Consider the following 11170-nt stretch of genomic DNA (forward strand, 5'->3'; position numbering starts at 1 on the left):
CCACCTATCACTACACTTCTTATTTAGTCAGATTTTCTGTTTCTTGATTCCCAAGGCATTCCTAACCTAATATATATATAAAATAACATTGGTTTAGTCATCCTAGTCAGTTTCTCAGAGGTGAGTGATGAAAGAGAAAAGGGAGCTATGTGATCATCATTCCCCTCACACAGATTCTAAAGAAAAAAAAAAAACTTATTTATTAGGTTATCAGAGCCTGATTTTTTTACTGTGCTGCCTCTTTATCAAATGTTTGTAATAACAATGAAGCAATTAGGTTATGGTTGCCTTTAACCAAAAATGTGATGGTGATTGATTTGGATATAGAAAAGTACATCCTGGCCCGTGTTGGAGGTCACTATGTCAAATGGTGTTTTCTGAAAAGGAAGCTACACAAAGCATCTCTTAGAGGATTGCTAGGGAGCAAGCTGCCAAAGGTGTTCAAGAAATGTATGTTGTATGTGATACCACCATCTTCAACTTGCACTGGGTGTGTACATCCTCAGTGTGCATTTTGAGTGTGTGAATGGCTATCAGATGAAGAGAAAAAATTGTCAAAAAAGTCTACCTACCAGACTTTTCCTTGGCTGAGATACATGAAGATTAGGTACATGAGCCAGGGAACGTGATGCCTACACAGACCATTCTTGGAAAAGCTCTCTATGTTGAAGACTGTTCATTTGTAAAAGCAAAATGTGGAATAAAGATAAATTGTCCTTGTTAAAACACACAATTCAAGCTCTTCTCAAAGCCAAGAAGACATAAAGGAAGACATAAAATATATTTCCTTAGTTGAAGAAAAATCTATTGTGGGTTCTGTGTTCCTGCAGAACCCCTCGGTGTTGGAGTCAGTAGCTGTGGAGGGGTTGGGGGGGTGGGGAGCAGCCTCAACTCAACTAGCAGCATGAAACTAGCCTGTCCCATTACCATGTCTCTTTTAAACTGGCTGGTAGACCTAACCAGTGGGAACATTAAGAAGGAAAAAAAGACAGAAAATGGATTCAAGAATACACCAAAATCCTTGATGACATCTTTGCTTCTTTGGTAGAAAATAACACTTCCTCCGATTTATTTAAGAACCTCAAGATCTGATGACAAACTTAGCATTCTGATACTCCTCACTACTGACTGTGAAATAATTGCTGTGCTTGCAAGATCCCAATAGTAACAGCAACTGGAATGTGTTTAGAGAGTACTAGAAACAAAGACAGCCAGTGATGGTGTCAATTTATGGTACATCATAAATTGAATGATGAATTTTGAAAACTTGAATACTTAAAGGGTTTAGTAACCAGGAAGTCAATCTAATTAACTGTAGGACTTTCATAGTCTAGTATAGTCTGTTTAAGCTGCTGTAACAAAATGCCATAGCCTGAATAGCTTAAAAAACAGACATTTACCCCCCATAGTTCTGGAGGGTGGGAAGTTCAAGATCAAGGTGCCAGTAGATTTGGTATCTGGTGAGGGTCTACTTCTTGGTTCATGGATGCTGTCTTTTTGCTGTGTTCTCACATGGTGGAAGGGGGCAATGAAGCTTTCAGATGTTTCTTTTATAAGGACACCAATCCCATTCATGAGGGCTCTGACTTCATACCTCATCACCTCCCAAAGATCGCACATCCAAACACCATGACAATGGGGATTAGGTTTTTACATACAAGTTTTGGGGACTGTAAACATTCAGTTTATACTAGGAACCAATGAAATCATTGAAGACACCACAGTAGGAGACTTCTGGAATGCATTTGAAGATGTTTCAAGTCTCTTGGAAAATGAAGAAGAATTACTGATGTTGAAACTTAAGAACTGGCTACCAGGAAGAACTTTTAAAGATATAATGCCCTCCAGGTTTGATGATCTGATGGCCAGCATTCCATTGCTCGAGTATACAAGGTAAGACTACAAATTGGATTTTTTTTCTAGGCTGCTGAACTACTTTGTTTGGCCAGATTGAGGTTCTGAGTTGTATAATGTTTATCAAAAAATGTGGAACAATGTCTTTACTGAGACATGTCTGATGCAGCTAATATCCTGGTCTATATGGGAATTCCAAAGGACATTGTAACCAAGAAGAAGTCCTTAAAACTGTCCAAGATAGGAATTCTCATGAACTCACAATATAACAATTTACTGAAGGAAAAGAAGACAGGAGTCTTCTGGCACATATATGCTGGTAAAGACATGGAAAAGATACAAAAAATTCTTTAAAAGGCATCAGAAGAGTAAGTTCAAGAAAACTCAGTAACTATGATCCTATTTAGCCATCAGAACTGGCATTTAGACTGATCACTAAGAAAATATCTTCATCAAGAGTATAGAGTTCAAGGCTGGGCTATTATACAGTTTCTTAGAGTTGTGGCATTTTCCACAGTAGGAATTCTATATAAGGTTCATAACTTGTATAGCTATGCCAAAGTAGATGAAGATTTTGTTTCTCCAGAGCATTTTAACTAATGCTTCTGGCTTACTCAGGAATTCTGTTATCTGTTAGAGATTCATACCAATCGTGAAGATAACTTACAGATGAAGAATGTTTTCTACCACGTAGTCAAAGATGCAGGTACTATAGTGAAAGCCAGCAGATTCAGTGTGGCAAACCCTAAGGGTTCTAGAGATGCCTTACCCCTGCACAGTGAAAGTGAATTATTGGCAGCTGTTCAAACTCTTCAGGCAAAATTCCTGTGGACTTTGAGAATCATGTTACTTAATCTTTTTTTTTTTTTTAAACTCCACTGGACTTTTAAGAGTATTCTGTCTAACTTGTATTTCTAGTGTTTATAGACACTAAATGTGTGTGTAGTAACTATTTACAGACATTCATCCTTAAACTGTGACTTCTCACCTAGTACAGAGTTTTACCAAGCTTTAAAAACAAAACCATTTATCAGCCCTGTTATGTTATACCCTAGCCACTTGATTGGATAGCTTAGTCAAAATGTATTTATAACTATTAGTAATAACTCTGCACAATTTATTTGGATTGCATTTTGTTTCGTGTTTGAAGATGCCCTCCTCTGTACTTTAGAATTTAGAAGAGCAATGGAACAGCTAAGGATACAGCAAAGAAGAGCAAAGAACAGCTAATGATACAGTTCTTATTGTATTGTATAGTGTTGGCACTACGTAGCAGAAAACTCCTGTGCAATTCTTGGTGTTAATCATTTTTGTCAAATAAAGTTTTTGATTTAAATGAAGCTTTGCTAATTTTAGGTGTTGAACATTTTGCATTAAAGTATTCAGATAATTTTTTAAAGTTTACAAAATAGTTTTGCTAAAAAAAAAAGTGATGTGTCAAAATATGGAAGGCAAAACTAATAGAACTGTAAAGAGAAAGAGAAGAATCCACTCTCATAATTGGAGACTTCAACACCCCTTTATCAGAATGAACAGATCCAGTAGGCAGAAAATCAGTAGGGACATAATCGAACTCAACAGTACCATCAATCAACTAGATATAACTGACAGCTACAGACCACATTTTCCAACAACAACAAAATATATATTCTTAAATTCACATGGAACATTCCCCAAGATAAACATTCACCAAGACTACATTCTGGACATAAAACATACGTTAACAAATTTAAGAATAGAAATCAATTTCTGCTATTAGACTACAATGAAATTTACTAAGAATCAATAACAGAAAGATAACTGGAAAGTCTCAGATTATGTTGAGATTAAACAATGCACTTCTAAATAATACATTAGTCAAAAAAGATATCTCAAGAGAAATTTAAAAATACTTTTAATTAAATGAAAATAAAAACATAACTTATCAAACTATGTGAGATGCAGTAAAAACAGTGCTTAGCTATAAGATGTATTATTTAATTGTACACTTGAAACCTATTTGATTTTATTAACCAATGTCACCCCAATAATTTTAATAAAATAAATAATTAAATTAACCACTACATATAAAATTAGGCATAGTTCCAAAGAGTAAGCCAAAAAAAAAAAAAAGGAAGTTTCAATAAATTTTAAACATGATATATCAAGGTTACAATTCTTTCTTTATTTTTTAAGAAAGTAAATGCTATTTTGTGTGTTTTGTTCTTTTTTAAAATTGAAATTAAATATAATTGTAAAAAATCAGTTACAAGAAAATATATAATGTTGAGTGCATAAATTAGAAAAGAAGAAATTTCTATAATTAATCATTTAAGTTTTCACCTTAAAAACTAAAAAAGAAGAGCAAATTAAATCCTACTAAGAAGAAAAGAAACAATAAAAATTAGAACAGAAATCAATTAAATTGAAAATAGGAAATCAATAGAGAAAAATTAATGAAACCAAAAACTGAAAAGATGGATAAAATTGTTAAGCCAGGCTAAGAAAAAAATAGAGAGCTCACAAATTACTAATATCAGAAGTAAGAGAAGGGACATCACTATAGATTCCATAGACATTAAAAGGACAATCAAGGAATACTATGAACAACTCTATGCTAACAAATTTGATGACCTAGATGAAATAGGCCAATTCTTTAAAAGACACAATCTGCCAGAACTTACACACACACACAAAATACACAATTTTAATAGAATTTATCTATTAATGTAATTGAATCAACAATTAATAACCTTCCAAAACAGCGCCAGGCCCAAATGGGCCCACTGGCGAATTCCACCAAACATTTAGGGAAGAAATTAAAACAATTCTCTACAATCCCTTTCAGAAGAGAGAAACAGAAGGAATATTTCCTAACTCATTTTATGACGCTGGCATTACTCTAATACCAAACCAAAGATGTTACAAGAAAAGAAAACTACAGACCAATATCTCTCAGGAGCATACATGTAAAAATCCTTAAAAAAATATTAGTAAATTAAATTCAAGGATGTATAAAAATAGTTATGTACCACTTCCAAGTGAGATTTATCTCAGGTATACATGGTTGGTTCAACATTTGAAAATCAATTATGTAATCCAACAGGCTAAAAAAGAACAATGTTATGATCATATCAATAGATGCAGACAAAGCATTTGACAATATTCAACACTCATCCATGGTAAAAACTCTCAGTAAACCAGGAATAGGAAATCTTCTCCAACTTGATAAAGAATACCTACAAAAAAACTTACAGCTAATATTATATTTAATGATGAGAAACTGGAAACTTTCACACTAAAATCAGGTACAAGGCAAAGATATGCCCTTTTACTACTTTTTTCAACATTGGTCTAAGTTCTAGTGAATGCAACAAGACAAACAAAGGAAATAAAAGGTATACAAATTGGGAAGAAAGAAGTAAAAGTGTCTTTGTTCATAGACGACAGACATAAGGTCTATGTGGAAAATCTGAAAGAATCAACAAACTCCTGGATAAGTGCTTTTACTTATCACAGATATGTGATTTTACCAAAGTTGCAGGATCCAAGGTTAATATACAAAAATCACTTTCCTGCTAACTTGCATGTAGAATTTGAAATTAAATTTAAAATTTACATAATACCATTTATATTAATATTGAAAAATGAGATACTGAGGTATAAATATAGCAAAATATGTAAAAGATCTAGATGAAGAAAACTACAAAATTCTGATAAACAAAATCAAAGAATTAAATGGAGAGATAGTTCATGTTCATGAATAGGAAAATTCAATATTGTCATGATTTTAATTCTTCTCAACTTGCTCTATAGATTCTATGTAATGTCAATCAAAATCCCAGCAAATTATTTGGTGCATATTACACGTTCTAAAGTTTATATGGAGAGGCAAACGACCCAGAATAGCCAACACAATATTGAAGGAGAACAAAGTTGGAGGATTGATAATACCTGACTTCAAAACTTACTATAAAGCAATAGTAATCAAAGCAGGGTGATATCGGCAAAACAACAGACAAATAGGTCAGTGGAACAGAATAGAAAGCCAAGAAATAGACCTACATAAGTATATCGACTGATCTATGACAAAGGAGCAAAGGCAATACAGTGAAACAAAGAGTCTTTTCAACAAATGGTGCTGGAACAACAGGACTTTCATATGCAAAAAAAAAAAAAAAAAAAACACACTTTGCAAATATTAACTGAAAATGGATTACAGACCTAAATGTAAAATGCAAAACTACAAACCTCCTAAAAATAACATAGGAGAAAACTTACATGTTCTTGGGTATGGCAATAACTTTTAGATTCAACACCAGAGGCACAACTCATGAAAGAATCGATAAACTGGACTTCATTATAAATAAAAACTCCCACTCTGGGAAAGACAATGATGTCAAGAGAATAAGATTGCCACAGGCCAAGAGAAAATATCAGCAAAAAACACCTCTAATAAAGAATTGTTATCCAAAATACAAAACTCAACAATAAGAAAATAGCTGATTGAAAATGAGCCAAAGACCTTAAGAGACACCTCATCAAAGAAGATATACGAATGGCAAATAAACACACAAAAATGCTTCACATAATAAGTCATCAGGGAAATATAAATTAAAACAACAATGAGATACCACTGCACTCCTATTAGGGTGGCCAAAATCTGGAACACTGACAGCACCAAATGCTAGTGAGGATGTGGAACAGAAGCTCTCATTGGTAGTGGAAATGTAAACTGGCACAGGCACTTTGAAAATCAGTTTGGTGGTTTCTTACAAAACTAAACATACTCTTACCATGTAATCCAGCAATCACCCTCCTTAGTATTTACCCAAAGGTAAACTCACAAAAACCTGCACACAGATGTTTACGGTAGGTTTATTCATAATTGCTAAACCTGGAAGCAACCAAGATGTCTTCAGTAGGTGAATGGATGAATAAACCGTGGTACACAGAGACAATAGAATTATTCAGTGCTAAAAAGAAATGAACTATCAAGCCATGAAAAGACATGGAGGAAACTTAAGTGCTATTACTAAGCAAAAGAAGGCAATCTGAAAAGGCTACATACTGTATGACTCCAACTATATGACATTCTGGAAAAGACAAAACTTTGAAGACAGTAGAAAGATCATTGGTTGCCAGGTGTTGCAAGGTAGGGAGCAGGGGTAAAAAAAGTGAAGTCATCTTAGATTATTACATACTCAAGTAGCTCACACACTGTTGCCATTTTACAGTATTCAATTTATGCTATATGACACCAAGTAGGGCTTGGTGTCATATAGCATAAATTGAATACTGTAAAATGCATTCTTATACAATTTCTTAAACTGGTCTATTTCAAGAATTTTTAACACCTTCATATCATAAGAAGTTGAATGAGAGATACAGCAGTTATTACAATAATTAACATAACAATATTATTGGGTACTTATGTAGAATTACATACAAATCATTTAGTATAAAGGATTCTGGTTTTGTAATCAAATTAACTAGAATTTGAGTTCTATTATTTATTCATTGTATGACTTTGGGCAATTTAATTTCTGAGCTATACTAATCAATCACTCTTCTGACTAATTTATAGTTTGGAAGATCAGTGAGGTATTCTATGGGCATTGCATTTTGTAAACCGAAGAGGGTTTTGGTTAGAAAAGTTTTTATCAATAGTACGTGTCTCTAGGACAGCTGTGTGCAGTGACAGTGAGGCACCAATTTTCATGTGGTTGTTCTGAGGCAGGACGTCTGGTTAGAATCTTCTTTTGCTGTTTAACAATAAGCCTGTCTTCATGTGATGCTGATGGGCCTGCTCTGAAACTGGGTATGCTATAGTTTCAGGTCATACTGGCTTATAACCAATTTATCACACGTACCTTTGCAACTTAAGGACAGGAACCGTTTCTAACTCATCTATTCACAAAGTACATACTCGGAAACTTACTAAATGAAATTGAATTTTTGGACACCAGAAATATCCAGGCACCCACTCCTTGGTATATGATTAGAACATTCCGGGTCTTTGCAGGGAAGCAGAGCTTCCTTGGATTTCCTCGTGCTCCAGTAGAAAGCCCTAGCCTCCTACCACTCCTCACATACCATGAGAATTAGACCTGTATCTACTTCTCTGGTTAACTGCTCTGATCTGAAATGATAATAAAATGTCCCATATCTCTTAGGGAGCCAAACAGTTACAACACAGACTAGATCCGTAGGTTAAGCCCCAGGACAGCAGTGCTATCTCCTTTGGTATAAAGCCCAGACCTTGGAGAAATCTCTAGGTCATAAAAGTTGAGACACATGGGGCCATCTGGGCCCAGGAGGTATTAAGGAGCAAGGACCCAGACTCATTATATTTTTAAGGAGGCTATTTTAGCAGGGGAGGGAAACAGCTGCCTCCTTCTTTATAAGCAGAGAAAAATCAATTTTTGTCACCACTCTCCTATGGAGTATCCAGCTACTTATATAAGACATTTGACCTGGCTCTCATTGCTATACTACGGGAGGCCAGCATATTTCATATTTACTGTAAGGTGCTAACATGAAATCTGTCTCTGATCCAGAATACCTTGTATGCATATTCAGGATAAAATTAATAAAGGTAAATATTAAAAACTCGATGGTTTTGACATAATTATAAAATTGTCTCTAGAGTTTCTAGCTGAGGGGATTGATGACCAAGATGTGGCCTGAATTGTAGGTCACATACACACACACTTTGTTTAGGGAAAAAACTTACAAGTATGGGGTAGGGTATAGCAGAAGCATGCAGTGACTGAGAAGTGAAAGGGTAGGGGAACTATATACCACAGCTGGGACTTGGGGAAGCCAAGAATTCCCACTCCCAGGGGCGTGCTGTGACAGGTTTAGGGGACAGACCTCAAAAGTCTTGGAGGTGAGGGTTCTTTTGTAATCTGTCCTCTGCTATTTGAGAAGTTACACCCCTGTGTGGGGGTGGGGTGTTCCAGAGGCTTGAGGGGAAGGCAGATGTGTGTCTCTTCAGGTACAGAGAGGCTCCTCCCCCAGCAGCTTCAGGTCCTGCAGAGACAGACCATCTTGTCAGAAAGAGCCAGGGTAGAACATAACCCTTCATGGTCGATCCACAGCGCCAGCTTTGTCTCCAAGATGGGGGTGTATCCAGGAGCTCCAGCTTCCAGGGCTTGGAGGAAGGATGAAGATCCAGAAACTTCAAAGCATCCAACATTGGAAGGTGAGAACACCAGCAACAGAGCACACTCAGGGTGGGAGTCAGTCAATTTCTTGGCTCTGTCATTCAATGGATTTTTAAAAACCGGTGGTGGGGTAGGGGGGTGGGGTAGGAGAACAGTCAAAAAGCAAAAACAAAAAATAAAACCAACCCTAAAGCTAACAAGCACTGCTATCGCTTTGATGACTCAAGTTCAAAAGGGAATATCTTTATTGTCAAGGGAGACTCCACTCACCTATCTTCCTCAGAGACAATTCTTCGTGGGTTACTCAGAGGCTCCCAAAGAGGTACCAACCAGACTGGGCACAGACAAAGAGCCATGCAACGGCTGGAGCCCTGGAGCCCTCAGAGGGGCATTTACAGCACGCCAGCCTCTCCACCCTAATCCAGAAAAAGGCAAACGGATGAGGTGGCCCAGCCCAGGCAGAGGGAGGCACCCCTGCCACCTGGTGTTTGTTGAAGTCCCAAATGATGTGGTTTGGCCAGCAGATTGGGATTAGGGTCAGCACAAGGTAGACCACGAACTCCTTGTCTACAAAGGCATTATAACCTGTTCCCAGCAAGCAGACCAAAAGGTTCAGTAGGGTTACAAGGAAGATGGTGATGCAAAGGGATGTGGGCAGCGTGCTGCTCTTGCGGGCAGTGCCTGCCACAGAGATGTTTACTTTACAATACATCTGGCCTGTGTTCATACCTCACAGGACATCCACAGCCCCTCCTATACCAGCTGGGATGACAATTCTGTTGTGGAGGGAAGTGGTTACCTTCCATGCGGGCAGGGTCCAGGCTTTCGCCCAGCTGGGCAACATCGGGATGGTGCCTAGGGTTTCCAGACCAGCCGAAGCAAGGCCGAGAAGGGGTATGAAGGAAACAAAAGGGCCTCCAGAGTGTGGGAGTAGGGGCGCAAGTGGGGATCACTTGACCACTGCTCAGCCAGTGAGGAGGGATGGAGACCTCAACTCCAACTCAGACTTTTAGGAGGAAGGATGCTCCAGACTAGGGGTGCTGTGTTCACTAGATACCCAGGAATGGTGGTAAGAAAAGCCCACCTGCTGGCTTGGGGGATCACATTGGCTAAGGGATAGAGTCCCAGAGCCAAATGGAGCTTGAATTTCCAATCACCACTTACTAGTGCTGTGACCTTGGGCAATTCACCTAACCTTCCTGGACCTCAGTGTCCTACCCTGCAAAACAGAGATAACAAGACTGCAATTTTAACATATAACTACATCCTAGAGTGCAGATTAAATGGCACATGGTGAGCCTTAAGTAAATACTGGGTATTATTCTCTTTATTATGTTATTGTTATTTCTTTGGGGCCCTTAAGAAAGTTGCAATTATCTCTGTGATAAGATATTTCATGCCTGACTCTCCTTTTACCATCCCCACCTCCTTCTACCCCCACCTCCACAAACATACATCTGGACTAGCGCACTAATAGAGTGGGATGAGGGTCAGTGTCATTGTGGCTTGCGTGAAGGTATATGTCGAATCATGCTGCCTCCTTTGAATTGTATAAAGAATTTTGTATACCATACTAGGCTTCTCTAGTTTGTTAATATATTTAACAATGAATTATCAAAGCATTGCCATCCTAATTGCACAAAGATATTATATAGTACTCTTACAATCAGGGACTATCAGAGCTGGAAGTCAGCTCAGAGATGACAGCCACCTCCCACTTTACTGATGAAGAAACAGATGCCCATGGAAATTTAACTGATTTTTCCAGTAATTTAGCAGAGCTATTGTGACTGAGTTGAGAGTTGGGCTATACTTTCTTTGCTCTCCAAGAGCTGCCTAGGGGTAGATTCTATAACATCCTGAATTGGAAAATATAAGCCCATATTACCGGCATGCACATCACCACTGCTAGAGGTTTTCCAAAATGCAGAGATATTCAAGGCGGCCTAATCTGATTAAATAAAGTCAGAAAATAACAATTCATTTTCCTTGGTTCAAGATATTCCTGATTATTGGACACATGAATAAAGATAAACTTTCTGGATAGTTTAGTTTTGATAGCCAATCACGTTTCCATGCTCCTTCATGGGATCAAAACCGTGAGAATTAGACTGAGAATTAGTTCCTCATGAAACTCAAAGAATGTGCTCACACACAGGAATGAAACA

The 11170-nt window shown here is 37.3% G+C and overlaps 1 pseudogene; it reads left to right on the forward strand.

Annotated features, from left to right (window-relative positions):
• Window positions 1–263: 263 nt before the first annotated feature.
• Window positions 264–10792, forward strand: LOC105291846 (annotated as a pseudogene).
• The last annotated feature ends 378 nt before the right edge of the window (window positions 10793–11170 follow it).

The sequence above is a fragment of the Pteropus vampyrus genome, unplaced genomic scaffold, assembly GCF_000151845.1.
Source record: "Pteropus vampyrus isolate Shadow unplaced genomic scaffold, Pvam_2.0 Scaffold2, whole genome shotgun sequence".
Classification (NCBI taxonomy): domain Eukaryota; kingdom Metazoa; phylum Chordata; class Mammalia; order Chiroptera; family Pteropodidae; genus Pteropus; species Pteropus vampyrus.